This window comes from Phyllostomus hastatus, unplaced genomic scaffold (genome assembly GCF_019186645.2).
Source record: "Phyllostomus hastatus isolate PE091 unplaced genomic scaffold, TTU_PhHast_1.1 phas_scaffold_28, whole genome shotgun sequence".
Taxonomy (NCBI): Eukaryota; Metazoa; Chordata; class Mammalia; order Chiroptera; family Phyllostomidae; genus Phyllostomus; species Phyllostomus hastatus.
The window spans coordinates 18,640,627-18,653,835 of NW_025334022.1; the positions used below are offsets into that span (position 1 = coordinate 18,640,627).

General features: G+C 36.1%; 1 pseudogene; it reads right to left on the reverse strand.

Annotated features, from left to right (window-relative positions):
- Nucleotides 1–290: 290 nt before the first annotated feature.
- LOC123805192 lies at nucleotides 291–1,269 on the reverse strand (annotated as a pseudogene).
- Nucleotides 1,270–13,209: the final 11,940 nt, after the last annotated feature.

Here is a 13,209-nt window from a genome sequence, read left to right on the forward strand (position 1 = left end):
TGCACTACTACAGTGGGGCTTAGCACCCTCTAGCTTCCAGCAGAGCTAAGGAAGTGGAAGGGCTTTCTTTTTTCCCCACAGAGCACATGCTGTTGATTCCATAAAGTTTTTGTCAACATAGGAAGGGATAAAAATGAATTTGGAACAGAAAGGAGCAGAGATTCTTTTGCTACTATATTCTGCTCAAGGTACATCCCCTCCAAATCAGATGAGAACCATGGTGTAAAGAGAGAAAGGAGACCTCAAAAACAGGGAAACTGAGCACAAGAGGGGAAATAAAGACTGCAACTTGCTCCCAGGGATTGGAGAAAATTAAAAAAGATTGGAATCCATCAGTGTTCCATTAGTCATTGTCTCCTTCATCTGCCTCTCCTTCCTCCCCCTCATCATCATCTTCATCTTCTTCTCCTTCATCATCATCCCCTTCTTCATCAATATCTTCCATACCTTCTTCTCCTTCTCCTCCTCCTCCTCCTCCACCTCCTCCTCCACCTTCTTCTTCCTCTTCTCCTCCTCCTCCTCCTCCTCCTCCTTCTTCTTCTTCTTCTTCTCTTCTTTTTCTTCTTCCTCTTCCTTTCCTCCTCCTCCTTCTTCTTCTCCTTCTTTATCATCCATATCAGGGATGGGTTTGGCCAAATATCATTTTTGAAGACTTCTCCTAACTCATCTACACCTGCATCAGAATGGTCAATAAACCAGGTAAAAAAATTCTGTGATTCCTCATGCTGCCTCTTCCTGCTAGCTTTATTCTGCACTCGACTTGAATGTTTCATTAAATTCTTTCAAGATTTCCATTTTATTTCCGTGGACTTTGAAGATGGATCACCACTCTCTTTCAGATGAAATAAAAATAAAAATCTATTCTGTTACCTGATTTAATATTTTCAAATTATGTCACTTCCACTCTTGTTAAATAATGTAGCACTTTTTCATCCTCCTACCCAAAGCAGTTCAGACACTTGTGGATGATTGACAAATGTTGTTACCCCCAAAATTTGGGAATTTGGCAATCAATTCTGACCTAATCTAAAAAAATGGTTGGTGGAGTTTGTTTTATTTTTGTTCTACTTTCAGAATCTTTTCATTGCCTTGTTCATTAAGTCTATCTATTTCATTTTGTACTTCATCAATATGTTCAATTGCTTCTTGCTGTTCTTTTTCTTCCTTTGGCAAGTCCTGAGAAGTTGACTTCTTCTCTGTCCTGGGGGCAGGAGTAGGTTTCGGTTTCTTCATTAGGGGTGAGAGCAAAGACTGGTGTTTGGGAGACATGCTGTGAGAAAAGTTGAAGAATCTGACCAAAGGGAAGTTGCAAGACTGGACAAAGTTCTGACAAAAATCCAACCTTTTGTTTTTCTATCCAGTGCTTTTATTCTGGGTTCTGTTTCCTTCCTTCCTTCCTTCCTTCCTTCCTTCCTTCCTTCCTTCCTTCCTTCCTTCCTTCCTTCCTTCCTTCCTTCCTTCCTTTCCTTCTTTCCTTCCTTCCATCTATCCATCCTTCCTCCCCTCCTTTCTTCTTTGGATATCACTCTTGAATGGTAATTTAAATGAGAAGAACACTTTTACTCTTAATAAGTTAAAATACTACTTTGTTTCTTGGTATCAATTTATTATTGCCAGGAGCAGAGCTGATCAGCTTGATTTTTGTTCCTATTTAAGGTAGTATATTGTTTTTACTGGTAACTGTTATTACTTTATTTTTATATTTGATGTTATGCTTTTTAATTACTATTTGCCTAGATGTAGATTTATTTATATGCATCTGACTTAGTGCTTAGAGTGTACTTGCCATGTAAATAGTTGTGTCTAGATTTTGGAAAAACTTCAGTTATAAATGCTACAAATATTGATTCTGCATAATTCTCTCTCTTTTTTTCCTGTAACTTCTATTAAAGGGATGTTGTGGTGTCCCAACTCCCAATCTATTCTCCATATCTTGGCCATGTTTTTCTTCTCTTTCTGTCTTTGTGCTTTATACCAGATGAATTTTCCAATATCATTTTCTAATTCACTATATTTTTCTACTATTCAGCCTATCTATTGACTTATCTTTATTAAAGATTAGACATTTTATTTCTGTAATTTCCTTTTGATTCTTTTACACGTTTGCTTATTCATACTTCAGTTCTGCTTGTTTTTATTCCCTAATTTCCTGTTTTTGATAAATATGATTTGTTCTCTTTCTTTATTTCTTTTTTTTTCTTTCTTCCTTTCTCTCTCCCTCTTTTAGTATTCTAAACATGCTCAAAATCTTGGTGAGACCAGTCTCTAAACTTACTGGACAAAAAGAGAGGCCATATTGACCTCTCACCTCACTCGACTTGTAGTTTCTTTTAGCTATGTCTGCAGGTAGTTGTTCTTTTTTTTTTTTTTTTTAGCCTTATTACTGGAGCATGATAAATCCATCCTAAGCCTTGGTTTTAAGCAATTAACTTTGCTCATTTCCCTTCATATCTCTATAGCCCTTTTAGGCCATGTTACCCCACTGGAGACAAACTTCTGGCCATTCCTACTTTGTTTCTAATATCTAGAACTAGCAGGCCAGTGGTTCCAGGACTCCCTATCATTTTTATTTCTGTTTAATTTTGGATCCACAGAGAGGTTTTTGTTGTTTTTGAGCTTAGTTGTCTTCTTATTTTTATCTCTCTCTATATAGTAGAATTGCAATGTGTTTAGAGCAGGGGAGATATGACAAATTGTGATCTTCCTAGGACATTTCACCTTAATCCTTTTATTTATCTTTGACTATTTGTAATTATACTTTTTTTTTTCAAAATAAATGAACAGAATTGTTTATGATGTAAAAGACAATCTCTTGGACTTTGGATGACCACTGGAAAATCGTTCACCCTTGAAACATCTTAAAGTTAGATTTTCATTAGGAGAAATTTGGGAAATGTGTCATATTTTCCAACAATAAACATTAAAATTTCATATTTTGTGTCTCTTATCCATTTTAATCAATAATAGTGTTCCCTTACCCCTTTTTTCCTCCACATTATTTATTTGTTGATAAATCTGGGTTAGTTACATAGTCGTTTTATTTACAAAATTAGTTAGAAACAATGACATTTCTTTTTGAGAATAAGCTTAATTTTATTCTAAGTATAGTTAGGTAGCAAAAGATTGATGAAGGAGCACTCTGAAAAATATATTTTAACCTATATTTTCATATTGAGGTAGAATAGTCTGTATTACTTATACATTGTTGTGTGTCAAATTACTCTAAAACTTAGGAAGTAGAGCAATGAACATTTATTATCTCACAGTTTCTGGTGGCCAGAAATTTGGAAGTAATTCAGTTGGGTGGTTGCTCAAGATCTCTTGTTAGGTTGCAGTCAAGTTGTCAGCCAGGACTGTAGTTCTGGAGAGTTAAGATTAGGACTGTATGATTCTGATACAAGATGGCTCACTCACATGGCTCTTGATAGGAGGGTTCAGTTCCTTGCCACTTGGACCGCTCCACAAGAATGCTTACTGAATGCCCTGGCTTTGCCAATGTGAGTGCTCTGAGGAAAAAAGAGCTAAGAGAAAAGTCATAGTATTTTGTTACTTGAGCTTAAAAGTTATGTACCATCACTTTTGCCACATAGGACTGGTCACACAGAGCAACTCTGGTACAATTTGAGAGGGAAGTGTGAATACCAGAAGGTAATCATCATTGGAGACTACTTTGGTGATTAGTTACTTAAACTGGCAGTAAACCAGAAGTAAATGGATTTATTATTCTATCACTGATCTCACAAGCTATGTAACATCTTTCCTTGTGGTAAGCTCCAGGATAGGGTATTGATGTGATAGTATTAAAATAAGAACCTTTGTTTTCAAATTCAATTCACATTTTATATATGATAGGAAGTACTTCTTGTCATATGAACATCTCTGACACTGTGAAATGATGCATCTATCTTTAGTAAAATAGACAATAATTTCTAAGGACCTTTCCAATTGTACAAGCTTGTTTTTGATGCGTGCCCACCTGCTTGCAGTGAGCATGGAACTCTGTGAATGGTTCATCGAAGCACAAGAAAAACATACACAGAGACAACCAGGTCCTGTGGGGGAATAGGGACAGAATGGCCACCCTCTCTCAAGTGGGGAGAGTGCCTTTGGCCACCCTCTCTCCTGCAGGGCACCGTGTGGCCACCAGCTCTCCTGGAGGGCACCCCATATCCATACCCAAGCAGATTTTTATTGAGAAAACAGACTTAGTTTGTGGATTCACAGTCTGGCAGGAAAGATCAAAAGATGTAGGCAACTTACAAAGGTGGGGACAGAACTCCTGCTGAGATTCTGGGCAAGGGTTGTGGTCTTTAACATATGAAAGGGCTACAGGTTCCAAAAGTTTCCTGCTTGTGCTTTTAAATTCCAAGTTAATAACATCCTCCAGCAAACAAATCTCACAGGATCTTGCATATTCTATGTTCCAGGCTTGATCACCCCTGGGGTCCGCTGTTTCTGGTCTGAACTGCCCCTGCAGGCCTGAGTTAACAGAGAAGACAAAGGCAGCCAGGAGACTTGGATTTCTCACATTTAAGAACAAGGACTCAGGCTTTGTGACAAAGCCAAGGGGGAAGGGGTTGATGTCCATCACCCCTTCATTTCCACAGCCCCGAGTCCCTTCCCAAAAGCCTCCACGTGATCATGTCTGTCTTAGGCATTTCCCTCCATGGGAAATCTTACCCGTCATTGGCTAACTGATCAAGCTAGGAGGTTTTGGTACAGAACAGGCAGCGTTCATGGCAGGGAAATAAATTTTGTCTCCTTCAGTGGCTCCTGGTCCAGAGGTCTTTCACTCAGCCTAAGTCACAGGGGATTACAGCTTCCTGAGACGAGACAGGGCGGCCCCCAATGTGTTTTTCTATGAGGTGTTCCCCAGAATGATAATTTTACACATAGCTGTCATATCATTAAGCATTTCAGGGATGATCTCAGCAACAAAAGTGAATGAACTACTCAGAAAACACAATCAAAAGTTATCAGAGTTTTTTAGGTTATTACAGTTCTCATTATCACAACATAGTTAATATTTCAGGCATGCACTATTATTGTTATTTTGTCATTATGGAAATAAGAAAAAGAGTACTTGTAATAATGCCATGCATTTCAAAAATGTCATCAGAATAAGAATTATGCATGCACAAGTGTCATATTCATTATTTTATTGCTTCTTATGTTAACTATATTAACAAGGACACTTATATAAATTAAAGGCATGGGCAAAGGTGGAATATGGTAGATATGATAAACATATAAAGGAGCATATTTATCAGTTAGCATTCACAAGCTTTTTTTTCATAATTCAAATAATAAGACATTAGAACTGGGAGAGATCCAAGATGGCATAAGAGTAAGTGGAAGTTACACTAACCTCTTCCCAGGACAAATCTGGAATTATAAGTAAATTGTGGACAAATCATCTGGAACAAAAAAACTGAACAATGAGAAGTGCGAGAGAAGCCTTATAACCATGGACAGAAGGAAGAATTAGCTTCAGCACAAACTGACTGGTAGAGAGTGTGGTAGAGACTCCAGAGGGCTGGCTGGGCACCACAGATGGCAGCTGAAGTGCTGGAGGGATAACTAGGCAGCTGATTGGATGCCCCTGAGAAGTGTGGGGCCTAAATCTCAAGCTGAGATCCCCAGCCTAGAGCACCAGAGCCTGAATGGTACATATATAACATCCAAAGCAGCAGGGTTGCTCTCTGCCAGGTATAGACAAATGGAGATACAACGAGTCATTTAAAGGGCCAATGCATAAATTTTCATTTGCAGACACTTACCCTGGGCATTTGCAATGGTGGAAAGATGCAGAGTGGATTAGAGATGCCTAAGGAGAGACTGGGGACAGAAGCTTTGGGGAGAGAACTGAGATAATAGCTGTCAGGATCCTGGTGTTGAGTCATCCCCCATAAGGCTGCAGCCATTCTGCTCAGGCAGACCCCATAAGGCTGCAGCCATCCTGCTCTGAATGCACTCCCGTCCAAGCAGCAGCAGCCTGAGGGGAAACAATGTGACTCAGGAAGGACTCTGTCCCACCCTATGGTACTTAAGTCTCACTGCTGAGTGCAGAGTGACTAGATTAACCAGTGAAGGAGACAGCCACACAGCAGATCCCGGGTAGCCTGGAACAGGCTGCTAAAGGCCAGACAGGTGATGGAGAAAGTAGAAGAAGGAAGTGTCAAAATTAAATCCTTGAGGTCATTTGTAAATGTACTTTTTCACTCAATCTGCCCTCCATTCCCTTAGGTAATTACAAGTTGCTTGTACAAAGGGATTGTCATCAGTCTTAGAAAGATTGATACAAGCAAAACTAACACTTCCCTTCCTTTGTAATTAATTCTTGAAGTCACAGATTTCTACACTTATATAAAAAAGGAGACAAGACAAAATCAGTCATCTTAGAAACTTCAATAGCAACCTACTCTCTTTCAAATATCAAACAGCAACTTCCCTCTCCATACTTCAAAAGATTAATACAGTATTTGAAATTACTTTTTCATTCTACTATTATTATAATGCTCCAAATTTAAGTTACTATAGTAACCATTTTGGATTTGAGTGAGGGCTCCATTACTATTACTTCAATTGTTTGGTTTTATTTTCTGCTCTAGCTACACTGGAGTTTAAAAAATGAAAAATGCATTTATCTTTTAACCTTTTCTAAATATTATGGAACACACAGACAATTCAGACAAAGATTCTGTATAACTATTATTGGAAATATCTGTTTATATACCAAGCATAGATGTCTGTTTTAGAAACACCCAGCATTATATTAAAGCAGAATATTTTTCTGTATAATTAGTATCAGAGTGATAGCAGCTAATCTTCAACACTCCCCTAAAAAGCATATAACAATGCAACTACTTCTGCAATACATAATTATTAAAGGACATTTGTTTTTGACTTTTTGTAGATAAATATAAAGATGGTGATCATGGGCTTTATATCATTACACAATTTGTGCATTAAGAGTTAGGACACCATAATGGATTCATATTATTTTATCATAATATTCATCAAAATACCAATTAATGTGATTTAACTCATTGACTTCTGATTTTTTAAGAAAATTCCCCATGTGCTTGATTATTTTCAACTGTTTTACTGGTTTTTAACCCTTAAAAATTATTTGTGGATATTCCCTGAGGCTTGTAATAAGTGTTCTTTACTCCCTCTGGTTGCCTTTCAATGGCATCAATTGGAGACCACTTCAAACCAAATTCATTGCACATCTATGCTATATATTCCTGGGGTGCATTCTATATGAGGGTAGGTTTGTGACAAAATCTTCTCAGGAGTATTTCATCCCCCTTCCTTTTCCTTCCCCTGATCTTTTTAAGTCCAGAGCAGCCTTCTTTCTGGGCTTATTGGGTGGGAGAGGATCAGGAGCTGACAAATTATTGCTGGTTCATCCTAACCCTGAAAGTGTAGCCCTTTGGGACTCAGTTTAATGCTGGAAGAGGTATCCTGTATGTGTTTTTAGATAACATTCTCTCCACCTTGACTTCTGTCACCATTACTGTTCCAGTGTTTTCAAGCTAAATGCAACTTTTGCATTCAAATAATACTCCAGGCTCTTTGGACTCAAGTTTTCCTCAAAGTTGGCCTGGCATAGCTACACTATCATTTCAACTCCTCAGTGCTTTTAAGGTGATTTATTCAGAGTTGTTTTCAGCCAGTGGGTTTGATCCAAATGACCGAGTACCTAACCTGCCCTTTCGGGAAACTGCTATTACATTTTTATTGTATAAAATTATGCATTTGTGTTTAACAATTATGATATTTGCCTTTAAGAATGTACAGTACAGAAAGATCAAGGGAATGTAGGCCCACAAGTCCTTATTTGTTTTAAGAGATTAGCAATGACGTGGAACACTTATCTGGTATAGACTTTGGGGGGAAAAACTTCTGAGTCTTTTTATGGATTGTCCCATTAACATTATGAAATTGAAGAACCCATATATATTGACACCACTTTCCTCATGGAGTAACTTCAATTGGCCAGTAAGTTGCATCCTGGCCTTGAAAAAATAACCACCAAAGCAAAACCACTCTTAGCTGGTTTCTTGGCCACCTCCTCCTGGTCTTGAGCTGCCTTGTAGTGGTCAAGATCCAGCCACTTGAAGTTAGGGACAGCTGTAGGAACAGCTAGCTATGATTCAGACTGTAGAGACAGCATTAGCAGCTTCTTCTCTCATGTCCTGATGCCTCAGCCCTCCCTATGTCTGTGACAAAGGCAGATTCCTGATTCTAGCCATGGTTAAGTAAATAAGCTTGGCCAGGCCTGTGACTTTTTAACTTTTTAATAATAATTAGGTTCATGACTCAGTCCTTCAGTAATGAAAAAAATGGATTTGATTCTGAGGGGACAAATCAGTAACACCAGGCACCACAGCTTCGAGGGCAGGATTGTGGTGATAGTGGCATAGATTTTATAGAGGAAAAACATCTATGTTCACTAGAGACACAATTTTGGTATTAACATGCTTCCTAATACACACTGAAATCTTGTTTAAATTACCCAAGATTAATCAAAAGAATAGAAATGCATTACAAAACTTAAAAAACTAAACTTAAAATCACAAGATTTTTTAAAGCATAATAAAATAGAGGTCATCTGTATTTCATTGAGTATTAACTCATTGTTTGTACATGTGCATAAACAGCACATTTTACCTAAGACAGTGGAATTTAAAAAAAATAATTAGTCCATTAAAATTAGTTCAATGCCTTTAGAAATCAATAGGCCAAAATACAAAGTAAGGTTTATTTATCCATGAATTAATTGAAAATTTATTTCAATTCAATTAAATTGAAATAAATTTTAATTTATTTATCAGTGAAACAAAATTACTACTCTTCTATAAAATAATTATTTGTATTTGTATAGTATTTCATGGTTTATAAGGTACTTACACACCCATCATTTATTTAATTGTCTTAACAGTCTGGGAAGTAAGCATTATCACCATTTTACAGATTAAAAAACAAACTCAAGGCTCATTTAGAATACAGGTCTTCCTAAGGTCACAGAGTTGATCAGTGGCAACTAAGTCTCAAATTCAGTTATCTGATTTACAATCCAGTGCTTCTCCCACTAAGTTCATAATTTACATTGTTATTGTCATTGTAGAATCAATGCCATCCTAAGAAAAAGACAACATAGGCAGATGAACAATGGGAAAGTACATTTCATGTACTTTCAGTTCTGGTTTTTCAAACACAGGATTATATAACTACAGACAGAAACACTCCTTCATGATGAAATAATAGCAATGCTTACAAAATAAACAATGTCTAAATAAACAATGTTTCAACTGTTTACTAAGGGAATTTTGCCTTCTAACAAAAAGATTTTTCCCTTTTTACAAATGGAGTTAAGGTGTAACACAGTCAAGGCTAAATAAACTGTTAAATTGTTTTTCTCATCCTTCAGTGTAAGAAAAAGTTGTTTTTCTTAGCTAAATTCACAGAAGCAGTCTACGTATTTTAAGAATTTTCATTTAGTGCTACATCACCTCTCACCTTCAATTTACAACTGAAACTTTGAACCAGCACCATAACTCATAGCCAAGATGAAATTGAGCAAGATCCTTAGAAGTACAGTAATGAAGACAACATGCATTTGAGAGACCTATAAAGTATGAATGAATGTTACCTGCCCCATCAATTGTGTTTGTATTAAATTCATATTAATTCTGTCTAAAATTATTTAAGACTTGCAGTTGATATAATTCCTAGTCATTAGTGCTTAAGATATCATACCATTTTTAGGAAATATGAAAACATTATGTAAATAGTGCTCTATAAATGAAATATATTTGCAAGAGCTATCTCAATACAGCTAATGATTCTGTCAAATCAAAGTATTTCTGTTTTTTCTATAAACTATAACCTTCACAAATTATTTGTTCTCTATTTCAATATATTCATTTAATAATTAAAGACATTTATAAATTAAAAATTAACAATACATACATATTCCAAGTTAGCAGGCCAAAGAGACTATTTTTTCTAGTTGGTATTGAAACAAATCATTAGCATGTTATAGTACTTGTCTAACTTTTTAATATTCATTAATTATTCAGAATTAATTCTGTGGAAATCTAGAGAATGCCTATGATGATGAGTAAGATAAACAGCTGTTGTAGGAAATAAGAAATTTCATGAATTTATCATGTATTGAATTACACTTATAAAAAGCGTGACTGCTAGAAATGTCTGATAGCTTTTGAAAAATATAATTACTAAATATTAGTGGAGAATGCACATTAACATTTGCCCATTAAAACCCAGTGATATAAATAGTGATGGAAGGAGACTTGACTTAGGGTGGTAAACACACAATACAGTATTGCAGGTGATATATTGTAGAATTGTATACCTGAAACCTACGTAATTTTATTAACCAATGTCACCCCATAAATTCAATAAAAATAAATCTAAAATTCAACTACAATTTTCTAAATTATTAAGATTTATTAACCTTGTGCAAGGTTATATGTAAATATTCAAATGCTTTTTATTTGTACAGTACTTCATATATACTACCTATTTCACATGCATTGCTTCATCTGGTCCTCTTAGCATTCCTGGGACATAGGTGGAGCTGTTAGTGAGCCCATTATAAATGCAGAGAAGACATGCTCATGCTTAGAAGCCCAGCAGAGGAAGTGCCAAGTATTTTCCAAATACTAGATATTGACAATATAATGAACAAGAGCATAATCAGAAAGCTTATAATCTAACAAAGAAGATAACTAAACAAGCATTAAGAATGAACTGTGGTGAGTATTCTGATGGGAAAATAAAGGATGCTATGGAAGCTCATAATAAGGCACCCTACTTTAGTTTTAGAGGAGTCAGGGAAAGCGCCCCTGAAGGAAGAAATGTTTGGCAGGCAGAAAATCAGGAATTTCCTTGCAACACATGCTCAGTGTTTCATATTTTATTGTGAAGGCTGTAGAATCTGGCAGGGGGTGTGCCAGGAATGAGGGGAAATGCTGCAAACATAGGTCTGGGATAGACAAAAGTTTGTATTAAAATTAAAATAGAATTCACTAACCACTTAATGGAGACCAGGAATTGTGATGAATGTATTTCAGCAATCTGTATTTTATTTAATCTTCACATCAACCCTAGGATTCAATTACTAACAGTATTGACATTGGTATAAGTGTTATTATTATTATTATTATTATTATTATTATTATTATTATTACTAGTAGTGGTAGTAATGGTAGTGTTTGACCTAAATGTATAAATAAATAAATACTTCATAATCACTTAAATACATTATAATACGTCACTAGACAACAGACATGGTACTACCCCTTTTTCTTTTCTTTGTTTAAAAGATTTTATTTATTTATTTTTAGAGAGAGGGGAAGAGAGGCAGAAACAGAGGGAGAAAAACATCAATGTGTGGTTGTCCCTTGTATGCTCCTAACTGGGGACCTGGCCCATAACCCCAACATGTGCCCTGACTGGAAATCAAACCAGCAACCTTTTGGTTCACAGGCCAGCACTCAATCCACTGAACCACACCAGTCAGGGATATCCCTTTTTCTATAAAATGATGAAAAAAATGTCAAATGGGATCTGAAAGACATACATCCAGGTACTACATTAATTGTTTCTGGATAGGAGTATTATGAGCACTTTCTAAACTTATATTGGCTTGTTTATATGAATATATATATGTATATACATATATATGTATGCATGATTGTATATATATGCAACAAACATGTATTGCTTTTATAATAAACTAAAATAAAATTATTCTTGAACATTAAACTTTTCTCAACTTTTCCCTTTCATAAAAAGCAAAGACAATTGAATGAAAATTAAATATAAATAAAAATTAAATATGGAGAAAAAGTTCTGGAAAAAAAATGGAGCCCAAATATATGGTGACAGAAGGAGACTAGACTGTGGATGGTGAGCACACAGTGCAATATGTAGATACTATGTTGTAGAAGTACACATGAAACTTGTATAATGTCATTAACTAATGTTACCCCCCAAAATTAATTTAAAAATGGATAAGAATGTTTAAAGATGTATAGAGGGTTGTCAAACAGCCAATGTTGCACCCAGATGGCCAATTCCCAAAAAAGTAATTATGGTGATTGCTATGGATGGAATTCATAAAATAAACCCCCAAACCATGTATTGAAACAATAACCCCCAATGTGACTATATTTAGAGATAAGCCCTTTAAGGAGGTAATTGAGGTTAAATGAGACCCCAAGGGTAGGTAGGGTCCTAACTCAATCTAACTGGTGTCTTCAGAAGAAGAAGAGACACCAGGGATGCATACACAGAAAGGCCATATGAAGATACACCAAGAAGACAGCTATTTAAAGACCAAGGAGAGAGACATCAGAAGAAAACAAACCTGTTGATATCTTGATTATGGTCTTATTAGCCTCCAGAATTGTGATAAAATATATTTTTATTGTTTAAGCCACCCAAGAATGTGGTAAATTGTTAAGCTGGTGTGAGCAGATTAATACTGTTATTTATTTTCAACCATATCATTATATTGACCAACTTGCTTTCAGAAAAAAAAGAAAAACACACACAGAAAAACATTGTTTTTATTTTGGGGAATGTTTTCATATTGGTTTGCTTTGGGTTTTGCATTTTCTATTGAGAGGAGGGTGGACACTCTGCACTAAGCTTTAGCCGAGTGTGATTCTAATGGTGCAGGTGTGAGAGCAAGGGGAGGAAACCTATGTTCAAGACAAAAGAGCGTAGTAAAGCAAGGGGCCATCAGATCCTGACTGGCACCAGGATGTAGGATGGATAGGTGATCTTAGGCAAGAATCAGATCTGAGTCCCATATAGGAGACACAGGATGAAGAGCAAAGTTTGGGAAGGTGAAGTTTGGTGAGATCACCTGAAGCAACAGCCTGCATTGGGGACATTTTATAAAGAATCAGCTGTTGCCCTGGCCAAGTAGTCCAGGTGGTTAGAACACCATCTCAATATGCCAAGGTTGCAGGTTCAATCCCTGGTCAGGGCACATACAAGGGTCAACCAATGAAGGCATAAATAAGTGGAACAACAAAAATCAGTCTCTCTCTCTTTCTCTCTCTTACTCTCTCTCTAAAATCAATTTTAAAAGTTTAAAAAGTATAAAATAAAAATAAAATAATCAGAAACCATCATCAAAATGAAAAAAGAACAGACTCCATG